Here is an 18,369-nt window from a genome sequence, read left to right as displayed (position 1 = left end):
TCCAGATCAGGAATAGATGGGAAACCTTCCAATGGGGACATGGGTGTGGGTGACAACCAGGGATTTTCTTCTTTTGCTATGGGACAGGAAATGAAGGGATATCTTCCCAATGGGACACAGATGGCAAAAAAATTGACAGGGGTTATAACCCTCCCTTAACCACTTCCCACGAAACGACGTAACTGCACGTCATTTTGAGGAAGTGGTTGTACCGGGGTGATGCCTGCAGCTGCGAGCTTCACCCTGCTACTGGTTTTCAGCTTTCTGGTCATAACAACCAATGCGGCTCAGCAGCCTCTCGGCTGTTATCACAAGGAGCAGGAGGGGACGTCCGCCTGGGTCTCCCGTTCCACCAGGAAACCCAAGCGACCAGCTGGCACGTCTGCCAGCTAGCCAGAGTACCGAAAAAAGCTGGAATCGGGTCTTCGATGTAGTAACTCGAAAGCAACATCATGACATCACTTCCAGGTTAAATCGGCTGCAAACGACGTTGATTTAAAAAAAATCCACATTATTCAAAAATGCTGATTTTGCCGTTTTGCATACTTTGAAGTGCAGTGGAGGGTTTGGGGTCTTAAAAACCCCCGATCCTCCATAAAGAGTACCTGTCACTGCCACGGGTGATTTTTACAATCCTTGTGACAGCAATAAAAGTGATCAGTTTTTTCTTTTCTTTTTTTTTTTAAAGGACAGTGCAAAAAATAAATACACGTTTCTGTGTGTTCGCGAACCAGAGAAAATGCATAGAAAAGTCATGCCTGCAAATGTAAACAGTTTTCAAATCACACGTGAGGTTTTGCCGCGATTGTTAGAGTGAGAGCAATAATTCTAGGCGAAGACCTCCTCTGTAACTCTAAACTGGTAATCGTTAAAAATTTTCAAAGTGCCGCCTATGGAGATTTTTAACCACTATAATATAGGGCATTTTCACCCCCTTCCTGCCCAGGCCAATTTTCAGTTTTCAGCGCTGTTGCACTTTGAATGACAATTGCACAGTCATGCAACACTGTACCCAAATGAAATTTTTCCCACAAATAAAGCTTTCTTTTGGTGGTATTTGATCACCTCTGCGGTTTTTATTTCTTGAGCTATAAACAAAAGAGTGACAAGTTTGAAAAAAAACAATATTTTTTTACTTTTTGCTATAATAAATATCCCAATTTAAAAAATTTTTAAAATCCCCAGTTTAAGCTGATATGTATTCTTCTACATATTTTTGGTAAAAAAAAAATTGCAATAAGCATATATTGATTGGTTTGTGCAAAAGTTATAGCATATACAAAATAGGGGATAGATTTGTGGCATTTTTATTTATTTACTAGTAATGGCGCGATCTGCGATTTTTATTGCGACTGTGACATTGCGGCGGACATGTCGAACACTTGACACTATTTTGGGACCATTCACATTTATACAGCGATCAGTGCTATAAAAATGCACTGATTACTGTATAAATGTCACTGGCAGGGAAGGGGTTAACACTAGGGGGCGATCAAGGGGTTAAATGTGTTACCTAGGTAGTGATTCTAACTGTAGGGGGAGGAGACTAATCGGTGTTCCTCTGTACTGGGAACACACGATCGGTCTCCTCTCCCCTGACAGGACGTGGATCTGTGTGTTTACACCGGCAATCGTGGGTGCCTGGCGGACATCATCTCCCGAGTGACGTGGCGGGTGCGCGCTCCCTAGACGGCCAGCACGTCATATGACGCCCGCCCAGGATGGGAGATCCCTCCTGCGGATGTCATTTGACTATGGGCGGGGAAGCAAGTGGTTAAGTACCGTAGTTTGTCACCATTCCATGAGTGTGTGCAATTTTAAAACATATCATGTTAGGTATCTATTTACTCGCCGTAACATCATCTTTCACGATATACAAAAAAAAAAAGGGCTAACTTTGCTGTTTAGTTTTTTTTTGTGGTTTTTTTTTTTTTTTTAATTCAGTGAAGTGTATTTTTTCCAAAAAATTGTGTTTGAAAGACCACTGGGCAAATACCGTGTGACATAAAATATTGCAACGACCGCCATTTTATTCTTCAGAGTCTTTGCTAAAAAATATAGAGATAGAGAGATTTTTATAGATATATAGATATATATATATATATATATATATAGGTTTAAAGTAAAATTCTGATTTTAAGCAACAAATGTCAAAAATAGAATAGAGTGGAGAGGAATTAGACCGCTAATTAGGTTTTGATTTCTGCCTGCGCCCCAGTTAAGGAGATTCACCCTCTCTATTTGTCCTGATCATCATTGAAAGTAAAAGAAAACCTCCAAATGTGGGTTGTCCCCCAGAAACGTCATGGAAAATCTTCCAATGTGGACACTAGTTCTGGGGCCCCCAAGGGTTGTCCTTAATTTGCAGCGATTTCCTCTCACTTTCCTGTTTGGGTATGGGACAGAAAGTGAGAGGAAATTGGGACACACATGGTGTATTTTTTTTTTCCCCAAATGAATTGTGTTTGAAAGAGTGCTGCTCAAATACTGCCTGACATAAAATATTTCAATGACTTACTGCCATTTTATTCTCCAGAGCCTTTGCTAAAAATATAGATAAAATGTTTGGGGTTCACAGTAATTTTCTAGCAAAAAAATACTGATTTTTAACTTGTAAGTAACAAATGTCAGGAATAGGCTTTGTCCTTAAGTGGTTAATATATAAGATATAAAAAAAAAGTTTTTTAAATCCATAATTGTGATAATAAAAGGATGTTTTATATTTCCATAAAATACATCTTTGTAGCAGTGAAATGTATGGCTGCAGCCTGTACGGAGCTGATCTCCCCTATGCAATGCTGCCGCAAAGAAAAATCATTGTTTCATAATGCACAGAATAGCTGCACTTCCGCAGTTTGACCAGCAGGGCCCGCTCTGCACCTATTCACACCCATTTTTTTTTTTTTTTAATGCAACCTAATGATGGAGGAACGCCACGCCCTCAAATGTCAGCCATATCACTTAGGACCGCCCTATTCCCTAAACATGTATCGGCTATCCCCGCCTCCAGAATTGTCATTTGTTAGCTCCGCCCGAATCCGCTGACAGTCAGCTGGCGGCCGTGCACGTCACGAGGCTGGCGTGTGCCCCGCCCATGGTGTTCTCGCGAGAGTTGTCTGTCGGGGCGCCCGCGCGCTGCTGTCGGTCGCTGGCTGAGGAGAAAGGCTCGGCGACTCGGTGGAAGCAGAGACCCGAATCGGTAAGACACCCGGTTACCGGGGGATGGTTCATGTGTAACACATACGCTATCTGTCACTAGCTGTATAAGCAGCATTCTCCCGCAAATACCCTAGAGATTGGAAGGGCCCAAACTTGGGGCCCGCCCCTTTTCCAGAGGCAAGAAGGGGAGAACCAATAGTAGGTGCTAGACTGAAAAGTGACGTGGGGCTGAACCAATAACAACTTGCTAGGAGGCGGGCTTAAGAACAGGCCTGGGACAGCTTGTAGGATTGTACAGACTCGCTGTCTATACTTGCAGCCAACTCTGTCTGATCACACCCTGGTCTGTCTGTCTGTCTGTCTGACCGGCCTGCCTGCCTGCCTGCCTGCCCGGGCCGCTCCACTTCCCCCCCATAGACATGCATGGTGGCTCAATGTCTACAGCTGTCTGGGCGCTGAGCCTGCTCCACCCTAGGTGCCATTCTCTGCTGCCAGCACTCCCTGCTTATTGGCTCAGCGCACTCTACTGCCTGCCCACTGTCACCGTACTGCCTGCTCTGTCCTGTACGGTGACTGTTCTTCCATCCAGTCCTGCCTGCTCTGTCCTGATGTGTGACTGTTCTTCCACCCAGTCCTGCCTGATCTATCCTTAAGTGTGACTGTTCTTCCACCCAGTCCTGCCTGATCTATCCTTAAGTGTGACTGTTCTTCCACCCAGTCCTGCCTTATCTGACCTGGTGTGTGACTGTCCTTCCACCCAGTCCTGCCTTATCTGACCTGGTGTGTGACTGTCCTTCCACCCAGTCCTGCCTGCTCTGTCCTGTGTGTGACTGTCCTTCCACCCAGTCCTGCCTTATCTGACCTGGTGTGTGACTGTCCTTCCACCCAGTCTTGATGTTTGACTGTCCTTCCACCCAGTACTGCCTGCTCTGTCCTGTACGGTGACTGTTCTTCCATCCAGTCCTGTCTGCTCTGTCCTGATGTTTGACTGTCCTTCCATCCAGTCCTGCCTGATCTATCCTTAAGTGTGACTGTCCTTCCACCCAGTCCTGCCTTATCTGACCTGGTGTGTGACTGTTCTTCCACCCAGTACTGTCTGCTATGTCCTGATGTGACTGTTCTTCCATCCAGTACTGCCTGCCGACTGTTCTTCCATCCAGTACTGACTGCTTTGTCCTGGTGTGTGACTGTTCTTCCATCCAGTCCTGCCTGCTCTGTCCTGATGTGTGACTGTTCTTCCACCCAGTACTGCCTGCTCTGTCCTGATGTGTGACTGTTCTTCCACCCTGTCCTGATGTTTGACTGTCCTTCCATCCAGTCCTGCCTGCTCTGTCCTGATGTGTGACTGTTCTTCCACCCTGTCCTGATGTTTGACTGTCCTTCCATCCAGTCCTGCCTGCTCTGTCCTGATGTGTGACTGTCCTTCCACCCAGTACTGCCTGATCTGTCCTTAAGTGTGACTGTTCTTCCACCCAGTCCTGCCTTATCTGACCTGGTGTGTGACTGTCCTTCCACCCAGTCTTGATGTTTGACTGTCCTTCCACCCAGTACTGCCTGCTCTGTCCTGTACGGTGACTGTTCTTCCATCCAGTCCTGTCTGCTCTGTCCTGATGTTTGACTGTCCTTCCATCCAGTCCTGCCTGATCTATCCTTAAGTGTGACTGTCCTTCCACCCAGTCCTGCCTTATCTGACCTGGTGTGTGACTGTTCTTCCACCCAGTACTGCCTGCTCTGTCCTGATGTGTGACTGTTCTTCCACCCTGTCCTGATGTTTGACTGTCCTTCCATCCAGTCCTGCCTGCTCTGTCCTGATGTGTGACTGTTCTTCCACCCTGTCCTGATGTTTGACTGTCCTTCCATCCAGTCCTGCCTGCTCTGTCCTGATGTGTGACTGTCCTTCCACCCAGTACTGCCTGATCTGTCCTTAAGTGTGACTGTTCTTCCACCCAGTCCTGCCTTATCTGACCTGGTGTGTGACTGTTCTTCCACCCAGTACTGTCTGCTATGTCCTGATGTGACTGTTCTTCCATCCAGTACTGCCTGCCGACTGTTCTTCCATCCAGTACTGACTGCTTTGTCCTGGTGTGTGACTGTTCTTCCATCCAGTCCTGCCTGCTCTGTCCTGTGTGTGACTTTTCTTCCACCCTGTCCTGATGTGTGACTGTTCTTCCACCCTGTCCTGATGTGTGACTGTTCTTCCACCCTGTCCTGATGTGTGTCTGTTCTTCCACCCAGTACTGCCTGCTCTGTCCTGATGTGTGACTGTTCTTCCACCCTGTCCTGATGTTTGACTGTCCTTCCATCCAGTCCTGCCTGCTCTGTCCTGATGTGTGACTGTCCTTCCACCCAGTACTGCCTGATCTGTCCTTAAGTGTGACTGTCCTTCCACCCAGTCCTGCCTTATCTGACCTGGTGTGTGACTGTTCTTCCACCCAGTACTGTCTGCTATGTCCTGATGTGACTGTTCTTCCATCCAGTACTGCCTGCCGACTGTTCTTCCATCCAGTACTGACTGCTTTATCCTGGTGTGTGACTGTTCTTCCATCCAGTCCTGCCTGCTCTGTCCTGTGTGTGACTTTTCTTCCACCCAGTCCTGCCTTATCTGACCTGGTGTGTGACTGTTCTTCCACCCAGTACTGTCTGCTATGTCCTGATGTGATTGTTCTTCCATCCAGTACTGCCTGCCGACTGTTCTTCCATCCAGTACTGACTGCTTTGTCCTGGTGTGACTGTTCTTCCATCCAGTCCTGCCTGCTCTGTCCTGTGTGTGACTTTTCTTCCACCCAGTCCTGCCTGATCTGACCTGGTGTGTGACTGTTCTTCCACCCAGTACTGTCTGCTATGTCCTGATGTGACTGTTCTTCCATCCAGTACTGCCTGCTGACTGTTCTTCCATCCAGTACTGACTGCTTTGTCCTGGTGTGTGACTGTTCTTCCATCCAGTCCTGCCTTATCTGACCTGGTGTGTGACTGTCCTTCCATCCAGTACTGACTGCTCTGTCCTGGTGTGTGACTGTGCGGTTCCATCCAGTGCTGCTTGCTCTGACCTGGTGTGACTGCTCTGCCATCCAGAACAGTCAGTGTAGATGGGGGGAATGCCTCTTGCAGCGCTATTGTGTTCTGCTGGGGGGGGGGGGGGGGAGCACGGGGAGTCTCCCCAGCTGAGAAAACACAATGACTACTGCCTGTGGCTATAGCTGCTGGCAATAATCGCATATAAAAAAAACAGGACTGGCTGGCTGTACCCAAGTTGATTGATGGATTGAATCTCGGTTGGTTCAGCAGCAATTGTGATCCATGTATGTATGGCCGTCTTTACTGTTTGCTGTGACAGTCTGTGGTGTGCTGCCTAATCAGAATGTCTGATCTATCATGTCTCATGCCTCTGTCTGATGTGCACCACTCTGTCTTGTTCTGCATTGTTTGCTTATCACAATCCTTTTAGCTTGTAATGCTGCATAATCAATGGCTAGCATCTTGGGCTACATTCCTACAGGAGTTGATATGTGGCCAGTTGTTAACACACTGTGAGAACAGCTGCAGGTGTCAGTGGCAGCTGTCAGACTTGTACTCCAATCGGCTATGTGTGACTACTGACCCTGGACATGGCCAATGTGCATCCAGGGTCGATGTTTCTGCTGAGTTCTGGCTGCAGGTAATCAGTTTGTATGTGGCCATAGTTCAGAAGGTTGCAGCATCCAGAGGTGACGTTTAACTGCCTCTGAAAACGGCAAACTATCCACACATGAAGTGACGTGTGAATGTAGGTTTAGTGGCTCCCAGGTGTTGGATGTTTCTTCCTAGTATCTGGTGTGACTGTTCTCACGTTTGATAGAATGTAGGAGTACCTGGTTACATTTGTGAGTTTCTGAGGGGACCTTAGCCCTAGTCTGCTTTTTGTGTGCCATCAGTAGGAATGGCCATACTTTGTACAATTTTCTTGTCCAATTTTTCTTTTAGATTTACCAAAAAACATATAATATGAGATCAAAACAACGCTTTCAATTTGTATTCAATCAGGCACTACATAGTTGAAGGTAAGTCTAAAGGAAATTAAATAAGAAAATTGTATAATGTATGACCAGTTTAAAGTGGTTGTAAAGGCACAAGGTTTTGTTTTCTTCTTACCTTCATGCATTCTTCTATACATGAAGGTAAAAAAACTTTTCTGTGTGCAGCAGTCCCCCTAATACTTACCTGAGCCCTTCTCAATTCAGCAATGTCCACGACAGCTTTGCCTCTCCCGGGACTTGCACTCCTGATTGGCTCACTGGCTGTGATTGAAAAGCCAATCAGGAGACGGGGGGGGGGGGGGGGGGGCTTCACGGCTGGAATGGACAGACAAAGCCGCTGATCGGGAGCGCTCCTGTTTGGGTGCCCCATTGCAAGCTGCTTGCTGTGGGGGCACCCGGCAGAGGGGGGACAAGCCAGGAGCGCTGGCGTGGGACCCAAGAAGAGGATCTGGGCAGCTCTGTGCAAAACCATTACACAGAGCAGGTAAGTATAGTACGTTTGTTTTTGCTTTTTAAAAGCAGACTTTACAATGGTGCTGGCCTATTGTATTTTTCTGCACTAGATGACTGCTGTGTTTACTCCCACCTAGTGCTGTCAAGTATATTTACATCAACAATCAGTGGTGTTTCCAACACCTCTAATCTCACAAAGTGCTGCCATCCCCTTCTCCATCCTTTGAGATGCATCTTCCTGCTTGTCTCTCTTACACTTAGAACTCTTTTTAGCGATTAAACTTTGTAATGGTGCCCTCAGTCTATGTTTTTAGGATTTGGGTCCTTGTAATGTGCATTATTTGTAATATTTTGGGATTAAAGTGATTAACTTTGTGTCCCATTTTGCCTATTCTAGTGATCACTTTGTTCTTTTTGTTGCTGGCACAAATTGCTTGCTGTTTGTATGAAATACATAACTATAGCATGGATATTCTATTTAGGAATACTTTGTGCTCTGGGCTGCTAATCCTCCTGTCATTCATCATCTTTTTTTAAAGGATGCTTCAGCGTGAGGAATTCCTGTGTTCTCCAGTTAGGTTGTGGAGGGAATCTAATTCCTGAAATATGTTTATCATTCCAAACAGAGAAATTCCTGTTCATGTCAATGGAAAGGGGAGAACGGTGGAAATGATTGGTGTGTTGATAGACATCTTTGTCTCTGGGTAACTTTACATGGTGAGCTTTTAACTGGCAGTGTAACCAGGTATGCCAGCAACCCAATAATGGACATCCTATTAGATTTGAAGTAGTAAAGGCTAAAGTGACCGGGGTTTAAAACTTTGCTTCTGCTGCTGTTGGGATGGAATGTCGTCTTGCACAGCTACAGAGGGGCCAGATCTGTGCGATCTCGTGACCGCTCTGAAGAAGAGTATAAAAGGTTTGAAGCATTTGTATAAGTGGGGGAAGGCAGCATTTTAGACCCTGATTATTTCAGCCTTCTCTACTACTTTTAAACAAGTTTTCGGGCTTTTGTGCACAGACAGGTGAGCCTGTACAATGTTCATTCTGGCGTCTTCCCCCCCCCCCCCCGCTTTCGGAAGCCCAGGTACTGTGTACAGTCTCTTATAGACATGAGAGCAACTTTACTGTGCCATCATAAACAGGAGTATGGCATACAGGCGTATAGTATTCACCTGTATGCTATGTTCATAATGGAGTAAAGCCTCTCAGACATTCAGATCTATGGTACGATGTGTGCAGCATCTGGGCTTCCTGAATGGGGGAAGAGATGCTTAAATTGATGTTACATGTGCTCAGCTACCCATGTGCAATAACCCTTAGTTGTAGATTAGGCCAATGCTAATGTAATGCTGTGTGTGCCAATTTTAACCATTTCAGTTAGTGGTGTTCCTAAACATGTATGTTTGAATTGCCTGAGCATGCCCATTTATACCTATAGAGAGGAGGGGAGCACATCCCTTGGCTTAAAAAAGAAAAAAAAGAAGAAAAAAAAAGCCAGACAATAAGTTTGCCCCCCCCCCAAACTTCCAGTGCAGTGGGGTCCTCCTAGTAAATCCACTGGTTAAATGCTCATTTGGCTGAAGGCAACCGAAATGGGTACAATTACCTTATTACTTATTTAGCATGCGCTCTCCTCCATTGTATGTCACTCCCAGAATGTGTGTGGATCCTGGTTGTCCTGGGCAACAATGCAGGACTGCTGGTCCTGCATTGTACACAGTGACATCAGAGAGCTGGTCAGTGAAGTGAAGCAGCTTCAGAGGAACAGTATCACAAGGAGGTGAGGAATATGGTAAGTTCGCTATTTATTCTCCCCTGCCTTAGCCAGGAAAGTAATTTGCCTGGGGTCTTGCGGTTTAGGAATGAGATCTATGCAGCCTTTCCAGGAGACAACTGAGACCCTGGCTACGTCGCCAATTACTGAAAATGGCAGAAAGTGAAATTAAGAAAAATGAAAAATACTTTGTTTATTTTACACTTGGAGATCAGCATGCGGAGTTCAATTCACCAGAGCTTTCTGGAAGCCTCCTTTTAACATTTAATGTGACAATAAAGGCTAATTACAATTACTCTTAAAATGCTGCCACCTTCCTCCTACTTCTGCCTGCCTACCCTGTATAAAAAAGATACATTTTTAATCTGATCTGGTCAAATGTTTCAGCAGCTTTGGCTCCTGACCTAAGGGCGCTCATAACAGCTGTAAATTACAGGAGCTGTGCCATCATCTACCTAACATTTTTAAGAATTCTGATTAGCTTTGTCTTGCCTTTCATTTCAAGTATATACCCAGATTCCCCCCCATTGTGTAAACACCGCTCCTAAAGCGCCTCAAAGATGCTTTCACACTGGAGTGACAGGAGAGGCACTATTTTTAGCGATATAAGTAGCCTAAAATCCTTAATGGGGGGGGGGGGAAGTCCCACGATACATACATCATCATCTTCAATCATGTCTATTGATGCAGATTCAATTGCGATGAATGGCGCTCGCCCAAAGAAAAAAAAAAAATATCACACCAACCGACAGACATATCCAATCCTGTTGCATCAAATGACATCTGGGGCCCTGCTGCTAAAAATGAACAAAGGATGGGATCCCCCAGGTGATGTCTCTAACCAAATATGGCCATGATTATATTTGGTTGGTGATGTCATGCTATTCTTGCCCCTTTGTTTACATGGCTGGGAATAAATTTAATAGGGTGGGTTACTATGGACACGACAGGTCCTGGTATGGTGTTGGGCTCCTGCAAAATGGGCTAAATGTCCAGCAGTCAAAGAAAATACAGATATAGCCAAAGTTTGATCCAAACTACCATGTATGAGAGGAGGCCAACAAAGGTAGCCTATGTGTTAGAATACTTTCACAATGAGGCATTTTACAGGCAATATAGCGCTAAAAATAGCGCCTGTAAAGCGCCTCTCCTGTCTCTCCAGTGTGAAAGCCCGAGTGCTTTCACACTGGAGCGGTGTGCTTGCAGGACAGTAAAAAAAAAGTCCTGGAAGCAGCATCTTTGTAGCGCTGTAGGAGCGATGTATACACTGCTCCTAAAGAGCCCCTGCGCATTAAAATCAGTGGGCAGTGCCGGCAAAGCGCCACTGCAACGCCGCTTTGTGATGGGTTTTAACCCTTTTTTTGGCCGCTTGCGGGGGTTGAAACTGCCCTGCTAGTGGCCGAATAGTGCTGGTAACACGATGGTAAAGCGGCGCTAAAAATAGCTCAGCTTTACCGCCGATGCCCGCCCCAGTGTGAAAGTAGCCTGACTGTCAGTACAAGTACACTTTAGTTTGTTTATATACAGTGCGTCCGGAAAGTATTCACAGCGCTTGACTTTTTCCACATTTTGATGTTGCAGCCTTAAATTCATTATTTTCTTCAAAATTCTACAAAGAATACCTTCATAATGTTACATTTTATGTCTCTATGCATTATTTTATTACGTTATTGTGAATGTGTAGATTGATACTACATTTGTTTTCACCCATTTTACATATTTTATTTTTAGTAGCAGCACTTTTATTATTGATTTTGTATTAGTGCAGTGCCTATTTGATTCTCTAATACCTTTTTATAATGACGAGAAAGAAATTTGTTTGAAATCTTTACAAATTTATTAAAAATAAAAAATGAAAAATATCACATATACATAAGTATTCACAGCCTTTGCTCAATACTTTGTTGAAGCACTTTTGGTACCAATTACAGCCTCAAGACTCTTTTGAGTATGATGCTACAAGCTTGGCACAGTTATTATTGGGCAGTTTTTCACATTCTTCTTTGCAGGACCTCTTAAAGCTCAATCAGGTTGGATGGGGAGCATCGGTGTACAGCCATTTTCAGATCTCTCCAGAGATGTTCAATCGGGTTCAAGTCTGGGCTCTGGCTGGGCCACTCAATGACATTCAGAGTTGTCCCATAGCCACCTTTGTTATCTTGGCTGTGTGCTTAGGGTCATTGTCCTGTTGGAAGATGAACCTTCACCCTAGTCTGTGGTTCAGAGTGCTCTGAAGCAGATTTTCATCAAGGATGTCTCTGTACATTGCTGCATTCATCTTTCCCTCGATCCTGACTAGTCTCCCTGTTCCTGCCGCTGAAAAACATCCCCACAGCATGATGCTGCCACAACCATCCTTCGCTGTAAGGGTGGTATTGATCACGTGGTGAGCAGTGCCTGGTTTTCTCAAGACATGATGCTTGCCATTCAGGCCAAAGGGTTCAATCTTTGTTTCATCAGACTAGAGTTTTGTTTCTCACGGTCTGAGAATCCTTCAGGTCCCTCCAGTGCCTTTTGGCAAACGGCAGGCTATCATGTGCCTTTTACTGAGGAGTGGCTTCCATATGGCCACTCTACAATACAGGCCTGATTGGTGGAGTGCTGCACAGATGGTGGTTCTTCTGGAAGGTTCACCTCTCTCCACAGAGAAATGGTGGAGCTCTGTCAGAGTGACAATCAGGTTCTTGGTCACCTCCCTGACTAAGGCCCTTCTCCCCCAGTTTGGCTGGGTGGCCCACTCTTGGAAGGGTCCTGGTGGTTCCAAACTTCTTCCATCTACAGGTAATAGTGGCCCTTGTGCTCATTGGGACCTTCAATACTGCAGACGTTTTTCTGTACCCTTCCCCAGATCTGTGCCTCGATACAGTCCTGTCTCGGAGGTCTACAGACAATTCCTTTGACTTCATGGCTTGGTTTGTGCTCTGACATGCACTGTTAAAGTGGTTGTATACCCGCTCAAAAAAAAAAAAACCTGTAAGGCAAAGACATAATGAGCTAGTATGCGCTGCATACTAGCTCATTATGAAATACTTACCTTAGAATGACGCACCGGCATCTGTTCCTGGTCATCGCCGAGGGACCTGACATTTTCCTCTCGGCATGTGTTCCGTTTTTGCAGCTCCGGTGCTGTGAGTGGCCGGAGCCGCGATGAAGTCACTCCCGCGCATGCGCACGGAAGTCTTCTTTCCAGCAAGGTCCGCCGGACCTTCACAGCGCATGCGCCGCTGACGTCGGGGACTGCAAGCAAAGTAAATATCTCCTAGACTGTACAGGTTTAAGAGAGATTCATTTTACCTACAGGTAAGCTTTATTATAGGATTACCTGTAGGTAATAATGTACAAAAAGGCTATACAACCACTTTAACTGTGGGACCTTATATAGACAGGTGTGTTCCTTTCCAAATCATGTCCAATCATCTGAATTTACCACAGGTGGACTCCAATCAAGTTGTAGAAACATCTCAAGGATGATTAGTGGAAACAGGAGGCACCTGAGCTCAAGTTTGAGTGTCATGGTAAAGGCTCTGAATACTTATGTACACGTGATTTTTATTTTTTTTATCTTTAATAAATTTGCAAAGATTTCAAACTTCTTTCCCATTGTCATGTTTGTAGAATACTGAAATGTGATTCTAGGCAGAAACTGGTGCAAACATGAAGAGAATTTATGAAATACACGTAGAATAGTGTCTTTAGTAAGGTTCAGATCTACGACCGCCCCCATTACAAAGTCAGGATGCTAAAGACTTTGCACTGTGAATAATCATTGTGAGTGAATTGAGTTGTGTTTGTAGCCAGGATGCAGCAATTTGTGTATTTAGGGCCACATACAGGAGTATGAATTTATGCCCCAAATATACTGGATTTTTTCCGCCAAAACTTGGCAGGAAAATGCCTCTGTCGCGTATGTCCACAAGGTTGTTCGCATAAGTGCATTCTACTGGCCAGAATATTAATTTATTCTGGGCATTAAAATGCATGTAGGTGCACGTACATGTGTTTGTGTGCGTATGTGTGTAAAATCTGCTCATAAGCTCCTGAATGCACCATTTTATTTTTTTTTTAATTTATTTATTTTTTATTCCTCCTAAACCAATGGTCAGCAACCTGTAGATTGCGATCTACCAGTAGATCATGGACCGGCGATTGGTAGATCTTGGTCTGGGCTTGCTGACCCGCCATTCCGGAGTATTAAACGGAGTGCAATGCAGAGGGATTACTTGTAAAGTTGGAGCTGTAGTAGGGAGCTAGAGCCGCATAAGCCGATGTCTCCTTTTGTGCTGGTTACTGTGCCATGCGGAGTGATACCAACTACACTCCGCTTCCTATCCCGGCTAGCAGTCTCCAGGGTTTTTAGAACTTTTACATACTGCCAAGAATTTTCAGCACTCAACTTTTATTCCCACTCATCTAATGAAAGTAAAATTCAAATTTTATATTTTAACCACTTAAGGACCGAGCCTTTTTCTGAGATTTGTCGTTTACAAGTTAAAAACAGTTTTTTTTTTGCTAGAAAATTACTTAGAACCCCCAAATATACATTTTTTTTTTTCTAACACCCTAGAGAATAAAGTGACGGGCGTTGCAATACTTTCTGTCACACTGTATATGCGCAGCGGTCTTACAAGCAAACTTTTTTTGAAACAAATACACTTTTTTTTAAATTAAAAAATAAGACAACATTAAAGTTAGCCCAATTTTTTTTTTTATATTGTGAAAGATAATGTTACGCCGAGTAAATTGATATGCAACATATCACACGTCAACATTGCGCCCGCTCGTGGAATAGCTTTTACCCTTAGAAATCTCCATAGGCGACGTTTAAAAAAAATTCTGCAGGTTACATGTTTTGATTGTGGCGATGCCTCACATGTGTGGTTTGAACACCGTTTTCATATGTGGGCGCTGCTCACATATGCGTTCGCTTCTGCACGCGAGCTCGGCAGGACGGGCACGTTGAGAATTTTTTTTACTGTTGTTTTCCTTATTTATTTTACCTTTTTTATTTTTTATACTGTTCTTTTTAAAAGAAAATGGTGTCACTTTTATTCCTATTACAAGGAAAGTAAATATCCCTTGTAATAGAAAAAAAAAAGCATGTCAGGACCTATTAAATATGAGATCTGGGGTCAAAAAGACCTCAGATCTCATATTTACACTAAAATGCAAAAAAAAAAGTCATTTAGAAAAAAAAAAAGTTGCTTTAAGAGCTATGGGCAGAAGTGACGTTTTGACGCCGCTTCCACCCTGTAATGGTATGGAGATGGGTGGGGATCATCTTCCCCCTCACTCGTCTCCATACCAAACCAGGAAGAGGACCCAATCGCCTCTGTCGCTATCGACGGCTTCGGTAAGCGTCGGAGGGCACCGGAGAGCGGTGGAAAGGGCCCTCTCCCTCCGACGATAAAAGTGACGCAGAGACCACTTTTATCCGAAACGGAACCACTTACTGAAGAGGATACCGGGGTTGTGGTAGCTAGCTGCTGTCATAACGATATCCCTCTTCAAAGTGCCGAGGTATATCGGCGTGAGCCAGTCCGAAGGTGGTTAATGGGACGGCTGGTGATGCGGCAGTGACACAACAAGGTGAGGGACGTGGTGGCAGCAGGTGAGTGGATGCCCGCTAACGGGAGCTGCTGATATGGAGCTGAAATGACAGGTGCTCTTTAAATGTAAGGACTTATTCTTGGCGATAGAATCTTTAATATTTGCAAACAAAATGAAGGTTTACTATTTAGAATAATAAGCTGTCAGGTTAGTAAAACAGCGATATCAGAACCGATTCAATCATACAGTTTGTAGTAGGGCCGAAACGATTAATCGACAACTAATCGATTATGAAATTAATCGATTACTATTTTCATAATCGATTAATCGGCCAGTAACATAATGGGGGTTAAAAAAAGCTCAAATTAGCCCTATATAGTACAAAAAAAGCAAAAAATCTCTAGTGTAAATAATACTTTCAATGTTGCACAGTAAAAAAAAACGAAGGGCTAATTTTTAATTTTTTTTTTTTTTTTTTTTTTAACTTCATTATGTTACTAAATGTCTTAGGCCTGGTTCCCACCTATGTGTTCTCTGGTGCTTTTTGCAGAAATGTAATACAGTTCGTTTAACGTTCACATCTATGCTTTTTTCAGCTGCTGTGTATTTGGAAAGGGTGCTTTTTTGGTTCAATATACTTCAATGGAGAAGCTGCAGAAAAGCATGTAATATTACAGTTCTGTTTGAAAATCTGCAAAACAGTCTAAATTTTTTTTTTTTTCTTTAAATAAAAAAATTTGATCTGAGTCTGATGATATTTACCAGATTCAACCTCTAATACAGTGCAGCACACATACAGCGCCGTACACCATCCATACATGTCAGGAAGTGCCTGAGAACTTGTGAATGTGTGAGGAGCAATGTCTCATGGAACATGTAGTCCTGGGCAGGAAGTGAGTGGGTCTAAAAGCAGAAGTTTTTTTTACCTTGCTATAGGGGCACGCTATACTATAATTTGCAGCTTGCTATTGGGCCACTCTAAAGGCAGGAGGAGCCAGAGGCATCGGTGGGGGACCCCAGAAGAGAAGAATCGGGGCTGCTCTGTGCAAAACCATTACACAGAGCAGGTAAGTATACCATGTTTGTTTAAAAAAAAAAAAAATGACTTTAAAGACTGTGCAGGGAAGATCAGCATCTGAACCCAGAGAAGGTGGAGGCTGATAGACTGGATGTAATAGAAGGCATTACTATTACATTTAAAGTAAACTTTTACGTGGGAGCAGGGCACATTTCAAGGAGGCTGGGCACATTACAAGCGCCCCAGTGTGAATGGGGTCTAAATAAAAAAATGTGATCTCTGAGTTTGATGATATTTACCAGATTCAACCTCCAATAGTATATACAGTATATCTCCTCTAATAGTATATACAGTATATCTCTTCTGTCTGTTATTCTCAGAGTGGATTAGAGATTTTGCTCCCTAATCATATAGTTGATTATTTATATTTACCACTGCATATAGATTTTGAAGAATAAATTGCCTTTTTTTTAAACTTTACATATTAAATTATACACCACACTTTTTTTGAGGTTATTATCCGATTAATCGAAACAATAATCGGCCAACTAATCGATTATGAAAATAATCATTAGTTGCAGCCTTAGTTCTGAGTACATTTTCTAGCAAAAAAATTGTGATTTTTTTTTTTTTTTACATATAGGAGAGGAGTGCCAGAATTGGCCCAGATGGCAAGTGGTTAAGCGTTTTAGGTTAAGAATGTATGACTCTGCCCATGCATTCATAGCAGGCTGAACGAAGGAAATCTAACAGATTGCTCCATCCATGGATGGATGAATCTCCCCTTCAGGCAGCTCTCAGAATACCTGACTGATCTTCAGATTGAAGTTGATCTGGCTGGATGGTGCCAGCAGGGCCATCCATGGATCGAACTGTGGACAATTTAGCAGGAAACAGCCAAAATCTGATCAGGAATTGCTTAGGAACAGCTTTTATGGGTTAGATCTTCTGTCAAGTTTCATTGCTGTCGGTCAATTTTTCTTGTGACCGTGGTCTTTGAACTGAAAATTCAACATTTTAAGCAGGGTATTCAGGTCGAGTTTTTTTTTTTTTTTTGTTTTCAGCGGGTTGAGCAAAAAAAAAAAAAAAAAATTCACAGATCGCTGCATTAACACCAATGATGTGGATGCAGGGATCTCTCCCACTTAAGCTTCTGTATTCTGACAGGGCATTCAAGAAGAGATAAAATGTGGGGGTGGGCTGTATAGGGATTGATCACTGTGATAGCCAATCAGAGGCAATCGTAGCAATCAGGTGATTGGCAATCGGTCCTCTCAGTTCTCGATCGTTAGGAGACCCCGAGCTCTTGTTGAGAGCTCGGTCTCTGCGTTGGAAGCGTGCTGTCTTCACAAACACAGCGGCACATGTGCCCCGCGGAAGAAGACGAGGCCAAGCTCCTTGGGAAAAGGTTAAAGGAGATCATTTCATTTTAATAACATCAACATTGTATTAAATAGAACAAACTATAGTTCTTTTTGTTTAAATAAGCTTATGTTGGATTGTCAGTCTCCTTCATGTAAAACGCATCAGTGGGGGGCGTGGCCTGGCCTAGAGAGAAGTTGTTTATCTTACATTTGGCTGATAGGAGTGCGGCGTCTTCATACTACTCTATAGTACTACAGCCCTGGATGTGTATTAGTGTGGATTGCCAGCGCATGAAGTGGCACCCCAAGTCTGTCTGCAGGAGTTGCGTTGATTGAGAGAGCTTAGTTCCACTTTAAAGTGATATTAAACTCTAATTTTTAACTGTGACCTACAGGTAAGCTTATAATAAGTCTAACCTGTAGGTACTAAACTTGTTCCATTTAGTAGACATTCACATTGGCTCCAGGTGTCACTGGCGCATGCACTGTCATACATGCTAGCACATTATGGCACAAACCTGTAAGGGGCCCATTTTAAAAATGCTGCCTTTTCTAAAGTCACAACCAGCATTGTCAGCCCTGACTGCTAACTGCAGAATTCTACCTATCCCCACCTCTCTCTCTCTCTCTCACTCCCTCCTATACATACATCCATTTCCTTTCCAGCTAAACAATACTGCTGCCTTGACCCCCAGAGAAGCCTGCCCATAAACCATGCATTAAAATGGCTCTTTGGAGATGTAGTTCTGGCGGTGTGCTTACATCAGTAGGAACCAACTTTGCAGCATCCTTTGCAAAACTTGTACAGGACTGATAATGTCAGAGAGTAATAAAAAAAAGCTCTTTGTCAATACTGGAACATGATTTAAAAAAAAAAAAAAAGCACGATTTGCAAGTTTTTCTTCTACGTTAAGATAATCTGGAATGTTAGAAAAAATTTTTACCCATGTATAATATTCAGTGGATCTTGAATATGGACAGTAAACCACTTTTATATCTGGAGACTTGAGAGGAACAAAAAGAAATTGAGGATAGAAT

The 18,369-nt window shown here is 43.8% G+C and overlaps 1 protein-coding gene across 2 annotated transcripts in view; it reads left to right on the top strand.

Moving 5' to 3' along the window:
* Positions 1–3,053: 3,053 nt before the first annotated feature.
* ATF7 (activating transcription factor 7) overlaps positions 3,054–18,369 on the top strand; it is a 178,703-nt gene continuing 163,387 nt past the window's right edge. For both annotated transcript variants that reach the window (XM_073613605.1, XM_073613604.1), the window contains exon 1: positions 3,054–3,199. The gene's annotated coding sequence lies outside the window, so the exon portion shown is untranslated. The remainder of the gene's footprint in view (positions 3,200–18,369) is intronic.

The sequence above is a fragment of the Aquarana catesbeiana genome, linkage group LG02 (genome assembly GCF_042186555.1).
Source record: "Aquarana catesbeiana isolate 2022-GZ linkage group LG02, ASM4218655v1, whole genome shotgun sequence".
NCBI lineage: Eukaryota > Metazoa > Chordata > Amphibia > Anura > Ranidae > Aquarana > Aquarana catesbeiana.
Note: the sequence above shows the minus strand (reverse complement) of the source record. Positions and strands in the feature narration are given on the sequence as shown.